Below are 15,615 nucleotides of genomic sequence, written 5' to 3'. Positions count from 1 at the left end.
ATGAAAATAGAAAAATTGAAAAAAAAATTTTTAAGTGACATCTTCGAAGAAAAATGGGAACAACTGTTCAAAACACGGTGTGCCAGGAATAAATGCAGGGAAATAGCCTTCTCTGTGAAATTCATTTTCAGGTTAAGAGGCTTCTCATCCTGCCCCTTGGAGTTGGTGGGAAATGGCCCCACCCTTTCCTCCCTTGCCTTTGTGGGATCCCTTCTTCCCGCTGTGGCAACCACGGACTCAGTTCCCGCTCTTTACCCTCTGGTCCTCCTGGACGAGGCTGCTCTTGGTAACCATAGAGACCAGGATGTGCCCTTGCACTAGCGTTAGGTGGGAGAGCAAGGGCGTTCACACTGTGAAAAGCCTCCCCTCCTCATGTTTCAACTAAAAACATCTTTGCACCAGCACATTTATCTATCTAATCCGTTATTTGAGTCACAGTTTTCTATTAACTCTGGAAGAGGTGGTGGTGGTGCAGGCTGATGTGAGGCTTGGAGAAGTTGATTTTTACCCTTCAGTGAGGATGGAGCAGCCAGTGTGTCCCTGGTCCCCTGGTGTGGGACATACAAAGGGAAGCCCACACACAGCTGAGCTCCCTGGCTGGGACCTGAAGCAGGTGGCCTCCCAGTCCCTTCCCTTCCCTCAGTACACAGTGAACACCCCCCTGAGAGGGAGGTGCACTAGGTATCTTCCTGTTAGCACTGCATGCTTGAAAATGACACTGACTAGGTGGCCCAGGAAGAGGGCAACACTAGGCCCTGGGTTCCCTTCCTTTTGTGGAATAGCTGGGAGATGATAGTACTAATAACTGACATTCACAGAAGGCTTACCAAGTTCTGGGCCAAGTTCTGTATTTGCAGTATCTTATTTAATCTTCACAATAACCTTATGAAGTAGGCACTATTATCTTCACTTTTCCAATGAGAACAACTGTGCCTTAGAGAGATTGGTAACTGTCCTAGGTTAGCAATTCTCAAACTCTGGCATGCAGTAGAATCAGCCAGAGTGCTTGATCAAACAGTGAGTGGGATCTCACCCCCAGAGTGTGATCCAGAAGGCTGGGATGTGGCCCAAGAATCTGCATTTCTCCTAAGTTCCTGGGTAAGGCTAATACTGTTGGACCAAGGAAGGCACTTTGAGAATCACTGTCCTAGGCCATATAGCTACTAAGCCTAGCAAGTAAGCAAGCATGCATGCTTAGTGTCTGTAGCCCATGGACTATAGCCCTCTAGGCTTCTCTATCCATGGGATTTCCTAGGTGTGAATACTGCAGAGATTTGCCATTTCCTCCTCCAGGGGCTCTGCCCAATGCAAGGATCCAACGCATGTCTCTTGCATCTCCTGCTCTGGCAGGCAGATTCTTTACCACTGAGCCACCTTTAGAACAGTTTCTTTGGTGTCTAAAGCTTGTGGGGTTTTTTTGTTTGTTTGTTTGTTTGCAAATGTTTTCTGTTATGGCCACACCTTGGGGCTTGCAGGATCCTAGTTCCCTACCGGGGATTGAACCCTGGCCCCAACAGTAAAAGCACCGAGTCCCAGCTACTGGACCATCAGGAAAGTCCCTGAAGACTGTTTTTCTAGCCACTGCACACATTGCCTTTTTGTAGACTTTTCCATGCAGATTCCCCCAAACCCTGCCCTTGATGGGGGATGGACTGGATGAGGAGGGCAGTCAGCTTCTTCCTAATGACCCCAATCACATCCATAGCTTTCTCCCCACCTGGAAAGACCTGTCCCAGTTTCTCAGCTCTTTTTCCTTGTGGCTTTGTCACCCTGTGGGAATATCTGCCTAACAGCTTGATTCCTCCCTCACCTCTGCCCTCAGTTCTGGGAGCACTCCTGCTCCTGCCCCATGGATGGGAGGAGTGATGATTCCCATTTGTTAACCTGGCTTCAAGGCCTGTGGTGGCTGGTGTTGCGGTGAGCCTATTATTCCTTTGTATCTTTAGGTCTGTCATTATGACTTCATGCTCCAGACCACCTGGTGACTGAGGATCCTTCCCCGGAGCCCCTGGTGGCCAGACCACTCTTGTGCTGTCCTTCTGCCCACTGAAATCTTGCAGGTCCCTCCCTGCTTGAGTGAGTGCTGTGTTAAAGCAAGGGCAGGAGCTGCCCTGAATATGCTCAGAGTGACTGGACATTCATCACCTGGGGGATATATATAAGATCATAATCCCATCCTTGGAGCTGGCTTCCCTTCACTTTATCCACCACTGTGTGCCTGTGCTAAGTACAGGAAAATGAGACTCAGGAGGCTTTTATTGCCCTCGTATTTAGCAGCCCCTCCCCTGCCAGAGCAAAGTTCTAGGGTGGGAGTGAGGGAGTGGCTGACCTTGTGGTGTGACAGAAAGCATCCTGGAGGAGCAACATGAATATAAGGACCCACATGCCACATCCAGCAGCCCCAATGCCTAGTAAGGCTTCCACCGCCAAAGGCCACTGTCTCCTCTTTAATAAATCAAGCATTAGATTAAGCACATGAGAAGGCCAAGTGTCTCATTTCTATTTCTGGCCTTCAGACACCGGTGACAGTGGTGACCTCAGGCTGTGGACGGGAAGGATTTGCCCCAAACCCTACCCAGGAGTGCCCTGAACAACTCAGGAGAGAGTCTGCCAGTTTTCATTTTGGCCAATGACACGCCAGGCCCTCGGCTTTTGCCTCAGTTCAGATTTGATTTCTGGGCCTTTGTCTCTGTGAGCTTCCCCCTTGAACAGCCCCATCCATCACACTTTCACCGGCTTCTGGACGGCTGTCCTAGCAGAACACGGGACTCTGTTCTTAGGGTGGCCCTGGGGTTTCCGCCCTCGTGTTGTTTGCGGTAGTTTTTCCCTCACCCCATTCCTAGGCCTCCTGGGGCTCCATTCCAGGGTTAAGCAAAGCCTGACAAGGTGCAGTAAGAGCCCAGAGGCTGTCACACGGCCCCGGGGACTACGAGTCCCTTCCCAGGTCCCACTGGGCTACCAGAGCCTGGTCATCTGGATTTGTTCTAAAAGTCAGAGCTCAAGCTACTCCAGTCAAATTGCCACCCAGGAGAGGAGGAGGCAGCCAGTGAAGGGGAGGTGGGTGAGGGCTGCTGTGGAACTTCAGTGGGAGCTGGGAACTGTTCCTTATGCCAGGCTCTGGTGCAAAAAGGAGAGGAAATGCTGGTGGGAGGGAGACAAAGAAGGCAGGAGGCACTAGAGGCTGGCTCAAGCCTCTAGCCATTGAAGGAGAGAGGCTTCTCTTAGCCCCAGTGTGCTGACCTCCCATTAGCATGCTTTCATGCTATTGAAAACCATTATCAAATGAGTTTGGGATCTGCAGGCTTTAAGGTGGGAAGGGCAGAAGGCCTGGGGCCCCTGAAGAGGGAGGTGAAGTCGCTCAACATTTAACTTTCCAGGAACCATCTTCGCTTTATCTCAGACCCCGCTTCTTTGGTCTGCAGGCAGACCTTTGCATGGGCAGGTGGGTGCTGACTATCCTGCAGGGGGCTCTTTCTCAGATGCACAGCTGTCAGAGAGGGCGCTGGAGCCTGTACATACATACACTTTGTGCGTCTTTGGGAAAGCAGTCACCCCTCTGAGACCAAACCTGCAGTATCTCTGAGGTATGCCTGTAGTGGCTGTGTGACCTTGTGCAAGTTACTGTATTTATCTGGTGCCTCAGTTTTCTCTTCTGTGAAGTAGGAATGATTATGATATCTACCTTAAATGGTTATATGAGGATTAAAGACTTAATATTTACAAAATACTTGGAATAGTCCCTGGCACATAGTAAAAGCTATACTAGTATTATAGAAATATAAAAACAAACAGGTCATAGTTGAACCTCAGAGTAGATGAGTGGTTTGCCTCCTCCAGGTAATCATTACCATTGTGAAAGAAAAAAGAAAGGAAGGAAGAACTCCTGTTCCTTTTGAAGTATGCTAAGTAGATTTGACCAGTCTTACAAAATCTTTTCCAGAAAATGGAAAAGGAAAGAAAACTTCCCAACTCATTTAATAAAGAGATTATCTTGATACTGAAACCAGACCGAACATAGGAAGAAAAAAGAAAAGAAAAAGAAAACGACAATCCAGTTACCCTCATGAGGGACTTTCCTGGCTAAGACTCTGTGCTCCTGATGCAGGGGGCTGGGTTTGATCCTAGGTCAGGGAACTAGATCCCACATGCCACAACAGAGAGCCAAGATCCCACGTGCCACAGCCTGGCACAGCCAAATAAATAAATAACTATTGGAAAAAGAACCCTCATGAATATAGATACACAAATAGAAAAATATTAATGAAATTTTAGAAAATAGAATTTAGCAATGCCTAAAAACCATTATCTGAGAAGGCAATGGCACCCCACTCCAGTGTTCTTGCCTGGAGAATCCCAGGGACAGAGGAGCCTGGTGGGCTGCCATCTATGGGGTCGCACAGAGTCAGACATGACTGAAGCGACTTAGCAGCAGCAGCAGCAGCAAAAACCATTATACATCATAATCAACCAAGACTCAAAGCTCATTCAATGTTCAAACATCAGTCCATGTAATTTATCATATTAACAGGCTAAGGAAGATTACTGTATGTTTTCTTCTAAAAGTTTTATAGTTTTATGTTTTACTTATAAATCTGTGTGCTATTTTGAATTAATTTTTGTGTACCATGTGAGGTTTAGGGGCAGGCCGACTTCATGGATACGCCTGGAGCTGGAAACCCAGGAGGGAGATGAGATGCAGAGGCTGGGAGGGCAGGAGGGAGCACAGGATGTGAGCAGAGTCCTGGGACATTCTGTGTATTATGTTGTGAGATGAATGTCAGTGAGAAAAATAATTTATGACTCAGCAACAGTTTGTTGAGGCAATATTTAGGACTGACAGGGAGAATATATTCTCAGGAAAGAGGAGGATGGGGGTCAAATGCTCTGTCTGGAACGTCCTTGGTATGCAGCCTTGGAGGACACACTATCAATCTTCTCCTTAAACCTACCTATAATTTCCAGGAGCCTGACCTGTGCTCAACTGGAAAGGCCTTGGGTATAGATAGGGATTAATAGACCGTCAGTGAGGGTGGAGTCTCCTAGTGGGGGAGGGGGGAGCTTTTCGTCCTTGGTGGGATAGCAGGAACTGGTGGCTGTGTAGGGAGCCTGCCCTCTGAGAATTTTTCCTTGGGGCAGAAACAGGGTGGTGGGAATCTGAGAGGAGCTGTCAAGGGCCTGCTCTCTGCCCTGGTTCCCCTCCGCCCCCGGGCTACTGCTCTGCCCGGTAGATTGTGGAGTGGGCTTCTCAGATCTGAGGCTGGGGGCAGGAAGGCTGATGGGAAGTAGCCTTGGGAAGTCTCAGGCAGGTTGTTGTTTAGTCTCTAAGTCATGTCCAACTCTTTGCGACCCCATGCACTGTAGCCCACCAGGCTCCTCTGTCACTGGGATTCTCCAGGCAAGAATACTGGAGTGGGTTGCCATCCCCTTCTCCAGGGGAATCTTTCTGATCTAAGAGTTGAACCCACATCTCCTGTGTCTCCTACATAGGCAGGCAGGTTCTTTATCACTGGCACCACCTGGGAAGTCCCAAAATTTACTGTAATAGAAATTAAAACTGAGAAATTTTAACTTATTCATTAAAACCCATTATATGTTCATATATATAACATTTTCAGCTTTATTGAGTTATAAATGATAAAAGATTTGTAAGATATATTTAAAGTGTACAATGTGATGATTTGATATACATACACATTGTGCAAGGATTCTCCCCATTGAGTTAACACATCCATCACCTCACATAATTAACTTTTCTTGGTGAGAACATTTAAGTTCTACTCTCTTGCTGCTGCTGCTGCTAAGTCGCTTCAATCGTGTCTGACTCTGCGACCCCATAGACGGCAGCCCATCAGGCTTCCCTGTCCCTGGGATTCTCCAGGCAAGAATACTAGAGTGGGTTGCCATTTTCTTCTCCAATGCATGAAAGTGAAAAGTGAAAGTGAAGTCACTCAGTCGTGTCCGACTCTTAGCGACGCCATGGACTGCAGCCTACCAGCCTCCTCTGTCCATGGGATTTTCCAGGCAAGAGTACTGGAGTGGGGTGCCACTGCCTTCTCCCTACTCTCTTAGCAAATTTCAGTTATTCAACGTAGTGTTTATCAACTCTAGCCACCATGTTATACATATATTAGATCCTCAGAACTTTTCATCTTATAATTGAAAATGTACCCTTTTACCAATCTTTCCCTATTTCCCCTACTCCCCAGCCTTGGAAAAGACTTTTTTTTACTGTTTCTATGAGTTTGACTTTTCTTTTTAGATTCCACATGTAAGTGATACCATGGAGTATTTGTCTTTCTATGTCTGGCTATTTCACTAGGCATAACGCCCTCCAGGTTCATCCATGCTGTCACAAACGACAATATTTCTTTCTCTTTCTTTTTTTAAAGCAACTTTTTATTAAACTATAGTTTTCTTTTTTTTTAAGGCTAAAATATTGTGTGTATATATAATATACACGGTGGTGGTAGTTTAGTCACTAAGTTATGTCTGACTCTTGTGACCTCATAGACTGTAGCCTGCCAGGCTCCTCTGTCCATGGGATTATCCAGGCAAGAATACTGGAGTGGGTTGCCACTTCCTTCTCCAGGGATTTCCCCGACCCAGGAATTGAACCTAGGTCTCCTGCATTGCGGGCAGATTCTTTACCGACTGAGCTATGAGGAAATCCCATACTATACATATATATCACATTTTCTTTATCCATCTATCCATTGACAGATATTTAGATTGTTTCCATACCTTGGCTATTGTAAATAATACTGCAATGAACGTGAGAGTACAGATACTTTTTTCAAGATAACAGTTATATTATCCTTCAATTAAAAATTTTTTTAAAAGATAATTGTTTTATTTCCTTTGGATATTTACCCAGAAGCAGAATTCCTGGATGAAATGGTAGTTCTATTTTTAATTTCTTGAGGAACTTCTACACTGTTTTCCATGGTGGCTGCACCAGACATTTTTTCATAAATACCGTGTTAAATGAAAAATAGCTATACTTTCTAAGGCAAAAATATAGTGAGAAAAGTGGCATTATTGTACATTTCTACAAGCCTCTTTAATGTCAGGCTTAATAATAGACAGCTAACATCTCATACCTGCTTCTGCATTTACTCTGTTATAATGTGCTGTTTTGATGGAAGTAGATGAAGCATATCTGGACTCATAGATACGCAGTTGGAAAGAGAGGAGTATCAGCTTTCTCAGATAATTGTGAATATTTCTCTTTCATACTACAGCAACACTTGACAACTGATAGTTTCTTTTTTAAAAAAGTTTACTTTATTTGGGCTGCACTGGGTCTTCCTTGCAGCGTGTAGGCTTTTCTCCAGTTGTGCTCGGGGTTAGTTGCCCCCATGTGGGATCTCAGTTCCCTGACCATGGATGGAACCTGAGTCTCCTGCATTGGAAGGTGGATTCTTAACTACTGGACCACCAGGGAAGCTGGTAGTTTTCGTAAAGCTTAGTTTCAGTGCGGAATGTGAAACCATATCAACACATTTTTCAGCTCTGTTATATTAAAATTCCTTTGATCTATCTTACACTTTGAGTGGATCATTCACCTACGTGTGATGCCGTAACATCATGTGTTGGTCTTCTGGAAAATTTTGGTTCACTGAGCTATGCATACCCCTCTAAACGCTGATGTATTTTATTGCACAATACTAAAAATCACATTTATTAATATCAATATTGATCTCATTGGAAAACTCTTATAGTGTCAGGCAGTTGTTAAATTCAGGATGGCAGATGCAGATTTCCTACAATTGTAATTTTTGTTGGAAAATTCAAATTGTATGAATGGCAGCAAGTATTGTCACTTATGTTCCTTGAAGTGAAGTCTCCTTTGTTTATTTTTGAGAAAATACCTGCCAAATATCCAAATATAAATAATCACAGTTTGCCTATCAGTCATTCTTTCCAGTAAAATAGTGCTACACAAAGAAAATGGACAGTTCAGTTTCCGTCTCAGTTGATTGTGCAAGTGCTTTTCCTTGAGATAACCATTGTTCTTCAGCATGCATCAGCAATGTTTTATGTATACTTCCCATTTCTTCACAGTTCAGTTCAGTTGCTCAGTTGTGTCCGATTCTTTGTGACCCCATGGACTGCAGCACGCCAGGCCTCCCTGTCCATCACCAACTCCTGGAGTTTACTCAAACTCATGTCCATTGAGTCGGTGATACCATCCAACCATCTCATCCATCCTCTTTCGTCCTCTTCTCCTCCTGCCCCCAATCTTTCCCAGCATCAGGGTCTTTTCAAATGAGTCAGCTCTTTGCATCAGGTGGCCAAAGTATTGGAGTTTCAGGTTCAACATCAGTCCTTCCAATGGACATTCAGGACTGATTTCCTTTAGGATGGACTGGTTGGATGTCCTTGCAGTCCAAGGGACTCTCAAGACTCTTCTCCAACATCACAGTTCAAAAGCATCAATTCTTTGGTGCTCAGCTTTCTTTATAGTCCAACTCTCACATCCATACATGACTACTGGAAAAACCATAGCCTTGACTAGACGGACCTTTGTTGGCAAAGTAATGTCTCTGCTTTTCAATATGCTGTCTACGTTGGTCATAACTTTCCTTTCAAGGAGTAAGTGTCTTTTAATTTCATGGCTGCAGTCACCATCTGCAGTGACTTTGGAGCCCAAAAAAATAAAGTCTGACACTGTTTCCACTGTTTCTCCATTTATTTCCCATGAAGTGATGGGAGTGGATGCCAGATCTTTGTTTTCTGAATGTTGAGCTTTAAGCCAACTTTTTCACTCTCTTCTTCACTTTCATTAAGAGGCTCTTTAGTTCTCTTCACTTTCTGCCATAAGGGTGGTGTCATCTGCATATCGGAGAAGGCAATGGCACCCCACTCCAGTACTCTTGCCTGGAAAATCCCATGGACGCAGGAGCCTGGTAGGCTGCAGTCCATGGGGTCACTAAGAGTCAGACATGACTGAGCGACTTCACTTTCACTTTTCACTTCCACGCATTGGAGAAGGAAATGGCAACCCACTCCAGTGTTCTTGCCTGGAGAATCCCAGGGATGGGGGAGCCTGGTGCGCTGCCGTCTATGAGGTCACACAGATATGACTGAAGCGACTTAGCAGCAGCAGCAGCATCTGCATATCTGAGGTTATTGATATTTTTCCCGGCAATCTTGATTTCAGCTTGTGCTTCTTCCAGCCCAGTGTTTCTCATGATGTACTCTGCATATAAGTTAAGTAAGTACGGTGACAATATACAGCCTTGACGTACTCCTTTTCCTATTTGGAACCAGTCTGTTGTTCCATGTCTTCACAAAGAATGATAAAAGATGTGTTCTCAAGGATCAAGGTTTTTGTGTGTGTGCTAACTAGTTTTTTTTTTTTTTAATTGAAATATACTTGATTTGCAGTGTTTAAGGTGCACAACAAAGTGATTCAGTTACATATACATGCATGTCTATCTCTATTCCTTTCGGATTCTTTTCCATTATAGGTTATTACAAGATACTGGATACAGTTCCCTGTGCCATACAGTAGGTCCTTCTTGTTTATCTATTTTATACACAGTAGTGTGTATCTGTTAATTCCAAATTCCAAATTTATCCCCACCCTTTTCCTCTTTGATAGTCATGTTTGCTTTCTTTGTCTGTGAGTCTATTTCTGTTTTGTGAATAAGTTCATTTGTATCATAGATTCCACATATGGGTGATATCATCTGATATCTGTCTTTCTCTGACCTGCTTTACTTACTATGATAATCTTTAGATCCACCCATGTTGCTGTAAATGGCATTATTTCATTCTTTTTCAGGGTTGGGTAATATTCCATTGTACATATATGTGTATGTACCACATATTCTTTAAAAGGTTAAGACTTAATGAAATAATCTTATGTGAAGTTGGCATTTTTTTCCTAAACCGCAAGTATGTGCAGTGAAGAACTTAATGACAGTTTTGTGCCACTGTTTTATTTGTGCTAAGGTAAGGGCCAGCAGCTAAATATCAAAACAACTGTTTCAGGAGAAACCACAAGATTCAAGAAGTCAGCACTGAGAATTCGCCACTACTTTTGTTTGCTGCCAAGTATTCACATAAAAGAAGACCTTTAATGATTAGTTAGTGCTGACATGAGATGGATACAAGAAAACAGCATGTTTCTCCTATGTATGTTGATTCGTTCATTTATGAAGCAGAAGTACAATTCTTCAGAATAACTCAGTCTTCATATTTGCTGCTAAATCTTTAATTTGATAAGTGACTGTATTGTTGTTAAGTGGCAGCGCTCAGATTTCTTTCATGGCTTTTCATCCAGCAGGTGCTCAGTGATGTCAAGGTACGAGGCTTTATTATCTCTCAGCTATTGTGTGCACTTCTCCAGTCAATGCAATGCAATAACTTATCCTGTATGATGCTTCAGTAACTTTTTCATTTCCTCTTTGAAGGGCTGAAAGAAACAATTTTTAGCTTTTAAAGAACTCAACATATCTACATTTAAAATAGGCAATTCCTTTTTCTCTAAACTCTGAGTGATTAGTCTCATAATGATGCTGCAGTATACCTACTGCTATAACACTATTCAAAATGTTCTGTTGCATAAGACATAATAAAATAAACTATTGGTAGCTATATAGTTGAGGGAAATATAACTTTCATTATATTTTTGTTTCTTAATTTTGCCCAATTGCTTTGGAATCTATTGTTCCTTTTAGCTACTTAGAGAACTCTGACATGTCAGTTTCATCTTTTCCAGTATTTTTAGACACGAATGGTGCAACTGTGGGTTGAAGAAGCAAGTCTTCTAATCTGTCTTTCTTAAGCCAATGGCAAATTCTTGAACATAAGAAACATATAAAGAAGTGATGATGTGTGTTAGAATAAAATATTGTAACATTTCAAAGTATGAATTTTAGATACAATTACAGATTTTTATCATTATTTTAAGTTAAAAAACTTTTCTTGGTCACACCTCGCAGCATGTGAAATCTTAGCTCCCAGATCAGTCATTGAACCCATGTCCCCTGCAGTGGAAGCTCAGAGTCTTAACCACTAGACAGCCAAGGAAGTCCCACAAAATGACAAATTTTAGAAAGGTTTTTGAAAAACATTAAAAATATTATTGCAGAACAAAATAAAGTGTACTTATTTCTTGTGTTTCCCCATGGGTCCAAGGAAAACATCAGAATTTCAGAATAACAATATTGTACAATCACACAGAAATTAAAGCAGGTACAATTGAAGTTAGTAAGGAATAACACAGTAGAAGTTCAAGAACAAGCTGAATTCATCTTTTGGAAATGCACATATTTTTTACCCCAAGTCTACTTCTTTAGAACATTTTGGAAAATATTAGAAGTACACGTATTATTTCATTAGCTATCAGAGCCATGATGTCATCACATGTCATGGAGCCCCTGGAAAACTCCACTGTGCATTTGTAAGGGAGTGAGAGTGCAGAAGGCAGATAATGTCTTACTGTTATGAAAATAATTTTGATCTTATAGGCCCCCTGAAAGGATCCCCCAAGGGGTTCCCAGACCACACTGTCAGATCTGCTAAACTAGGGTAGTATTTGTTCTGTGGAATATTATGTAACTTTTAAAAAGCTGTGAGGTAGATCTGTATGCACTGTCATGTAACAAGAGCAATGCGATAGGGCTTCCCTGGTGGGTGGTCGTAAAGAATCCTTCTGCCATTGCAGGGGACACAGGTTTGATCCATGATCTGGGAAGACCCCACATGCTGCAGAGTCTTTTCCAATGAGTCAACTCCTCGCATGAGGTGGCCAAAGTACTGGAGTTTCAGCTTTAGCATCATTCCTTCCAAAGAACACCCAGGACTGATCTCACTTTCATCTTTCTTTTTCTTCATACAGTTGCTTTTCAATGTTGTGTTAGTTTCAACTGTACACCAAAGTGATCACTTCCACCTTTCTTAATTCTAGAGCTGTAAAGTCCATGTATCCCTTAGCTCTTCTGATAGAGAAACCCAGCCTGCTACCTAGTCACATCTTTGCACTTAATTGCAGACTCCACAGCAGAGGAGACCCTGACCCATGCTCAGGACAGACAGAAGCACAGCCCAGTAAGGGTAAGGCTGAGCTGGCCTCACCTCAGCTCAGGGCAGGAATGTTGTACCCAGGTTGGGGTCTGTGATGCCAGAACTGCCCACTTCATTCCTTTTTACTTTTTGTGCTGGGGCTTCTTTATCCCTGGCTCTCTCTGCAGCTCAATCTTGATTTCTTCTCTGATTCTCATAACAAAGCTCTTGGGACTGTCACAGCCCTTCAGTTCAGTTCAGGTCGCTCAGTCGTGTCCAACTCTTTGCGACCCCATGAATTGCAGCACGCCAGGCCTCCCTGTCCATCACAAACTCCCGGAGTTCACTGAGACTCACGTCCATTGAGTCAGCGAGGCCATCCAGCCATCTCATCCTCTGTCGTCCCCTTCTCCTCTTGCCCCCAATCCCTCCCAGCATCAGAGTCTTTTCCAATGAGTCAACTCTTCGCATGAGGTGGCCAAAGTACTGGACTTTCAGCTTTAGCATCATTCCTTCCAAAGAAATCCCAGGGCTGATCTCCTTCAGAATGGACTGGTTGGATCTCCTTGCAGTCCAAGGGACTCTCAAGAGTCTTCTCCAACACCACAGTTCAAAAGCACCAATTCTTCAGCACTCAGCCTTCTTCACAGTCCAACTCTCACATCCATACATGACCACAGGAAAAACCATAGCCTTGACTAGACAAAACTTTGTTGGCAAAGTTATGTCTCTGCTTTTGACTATGCTATCTAGGTTGGTCATAACTTTCCTTCCAAGGAGTAAGCGTCTTTTAATTTCATGGCTGCAGTCACCATCTGCAGTGATTTTGGAGCCCCAAAAAATAAAGTCTGACACTGTTTCCACTGTTTCCCCATCTATTTCCCATGAAGTGATGGGACCAAATGCCATGATCTTCGTTTTCTGAATGTTGAGCTTTAAGCCAACTTTTTCACTCTCCACTTTCACCTTCATTAAGAGTCTTTTTAGTTCCTCTTCACTTTCTGCCATAAGGGTGGTGTCATCTGCATATCTGAGGTTATTAACATTTCTCCCAGCAATCTTGATTCCAGTTTGTGTTTCTTCCAATCCAGCATTTCTCATTATGTACTCTGCATAGAAGTTAAATAAGCAGGGTGACAATATACAGCCTTGATGTACTCCTTTTCCTATTTGGAACCAGTCTGTTGTTCCATGTCCAGTTCTGACTGTTGCTTCCTGACCTGCACACAGATTTCTCAAGAGGCAGGTCAGGTGGTCTGGTATTCCCATCTCTTTCAGAATTGTTCACAGTTTATTGTGATCCACACAGTCAAAGGTTTTGGCATAGTCAATAAAGCAGAAATAGATGTTTTTCTGGAACTCTCTTGCTTTTTCCATGATCCAGCGGATGTTGGCAATTTGATCTCTGGTTCCTCTGCCTTTTCTAAAACCAGCTTGAACATCAGGAAGTTCACGGTTCACATATTGCTGAAGCCTGGCTTGGAGAATTTTGAGCATTACTTTACTAGCGTGTGAGATGAGTGCAATTGTGCGGTAGTTTGAGCATTCTTTGGCATTGCCTTTCTTTGGGATTGGAATGAAAACTGACCTTTTCCAGTCCTGTGGCCACTGCTGAGTTTTCCAAATTTGCTGGCATATTGAGTGCAGCACTTTCACAGCGTCATCTTTCGGGATTTGAAAAAGCTCCACTGGAATTCCATCACCTCCACTAGCTTTGTTTGTAGGCCCACTCGACTTCACATTCCAGATGTCTGGCTCTAGGTCAGTGATCACACCATCGTGATTATCTGGGTTGTGAAGATCTTTTTTGTACATTCTTGCCATCTCTTCTTAATATCTTCTGCTTCTGTTAGGTCCATACCATTTCTGTCCTTTATCGAGCCCATCTTTGCATGAAATGTTCCCTTGGTATCTCTGATTTTCTTGAAGAGATCTGTAGTCTTTCCCATTCTGTTGTTTTCCTGTATTTCTTTGCATTGATCGCTGAGGAAGTCTTTCTTAACTAGTCTTGCTATTCCTTGGAACTCTGCATTCAGATGCTTATATCTTTCCTTTTCTCCTTTGCTTTTTGCTTCTCTTCTTTTCACAGCTATTTGTAAGGACTCCCCAGACAGCCATTTTGCTTTTTTGCATTTCTTTTCCATGGGGATGGTCTTGATCCCTGTCTCCTGTACAATGTCACGAACCTCAGTCCATAGTTCATCAGGCACTCTATCTATCAGATCTAGGCCCTTAAATCTATTTCTCACTTCCACTGTATAATCATAAGGGATTTGATTTAGGTCATACCTGAATGGTCTAGTGGTTTTCCCTACTTTCTTCAATTTAAGTCTGAATTTGGCAATAAGGAGTTCATGATCTGAGCCACAGTCAGCTCCTGGTCTTGTTTTTGTTGACTGTATAGAGCTTCTCCATCTTTGGCTGCAAAGAATATAATCAATCTGATTTCGGTGTTGACCATCTGGTGAGGTCCATGTGTAGAGTCTTCTCTTGTGTTGTTGGAAGAGGGTGTTTGCTATGACCAGTGCATTTTCTTGGAAAAACTCTATTAGTCTTTGCCCTGCTTCATTCCATATTCCAAGGCCAAATTTGCCTGTTAATCCAGGTGTTTCTTGGCTTCCTACTTTTGCATTCCAGTCCCCTATAATGAAAAGAACATCTTTTTTGGGTGTTCTAAAAGGTCTTGTAGGTCTTCATAGAACTGTTCAACTTCAGCTTCTTCAGCGTTACTTGTTGGGGCATAGACTTGGATTACCGTGATATTGAATGGTTTGCCTTGGAAACGAACAGAGATCATTCTGTTGTTTTTGAGATTGCATCCAAGTACTGCATTTTGGACTCTTCTGTTGACCATGATGGCCACTCCATTTCTTCTGTGGGATTCCTGCCCACAGTAGTAGATATAATGGTCATCTGAGTTTAATTCACCCATTCCAGTCCATTTTAGTTTGTTGATTCCTAGAATGTTGACATTCACTCTTGCCATCTCTTGTTTGACCACTTCCAATTTGCCTTGATTCATGGACCTGACATTCCAGATTCCTTTGCAATATTGCTTTTTACAGCATTGGGCCTTGTTTCTATCACCAGTCACATCCACAGCTGGTTATTGTTTTTGCTTTGGCTCCATCCCTTCATTCTTTCTGGAGTTATTTCTCCACTGATCTCCAGTAGCATATTGGGCACCTACTGACCTGGGGAATTCCTCTTTCAGTATCCTACCATTTTGCCTTTTCATACTGTTCATAGGGTTCTCAAGGCAAGAATACTGAAGTGGTTTGCCATTCCCTTCTCCAGTGGACCACATTCTGTCAGATCTCTCCACCATGACCCGCCCGTCTTGGGTTGCCCCACAGGCATGGCTTAGTTTCATTGAGTTAGACAAGGCTGTGGTCCTAGTGTGATTAGATTGACTAATTTTCTGTGAGTATGGTTTCAGTGTGTCTGCCCTCTGATGCCCTCTTGCAACACCTACGGTCTTACTTGGGTTTCTCTTACCTTGGGCATGGGGTATCTCTTCACGGCTGCTCCAGCAAAGCACAGCCACTGCTCCTTACCTTGGAAGAGGGGTATCTCCTCACCGCCGCCCTTCCTGACCTT

This window comes from Bos taurus, chromosome 10 (genome assembly GCF_002263795.3).
Source record: "Bos taurus isolate L1 Dominette 01449 registration number 42190680 breed Hereford chromosome 10, ARS-UCD2.0, whole genome shotgun sequence".
Classification (NCBI taxonomy): domain Eukaryota; kingdom Metazoa; phylum Chordata; class Mammalia; order Artiodactyla; family Bovidae; genus Bos; species Bos taurus.
This window is presented reverse-complemented; position numbering follows the sequence as displayed.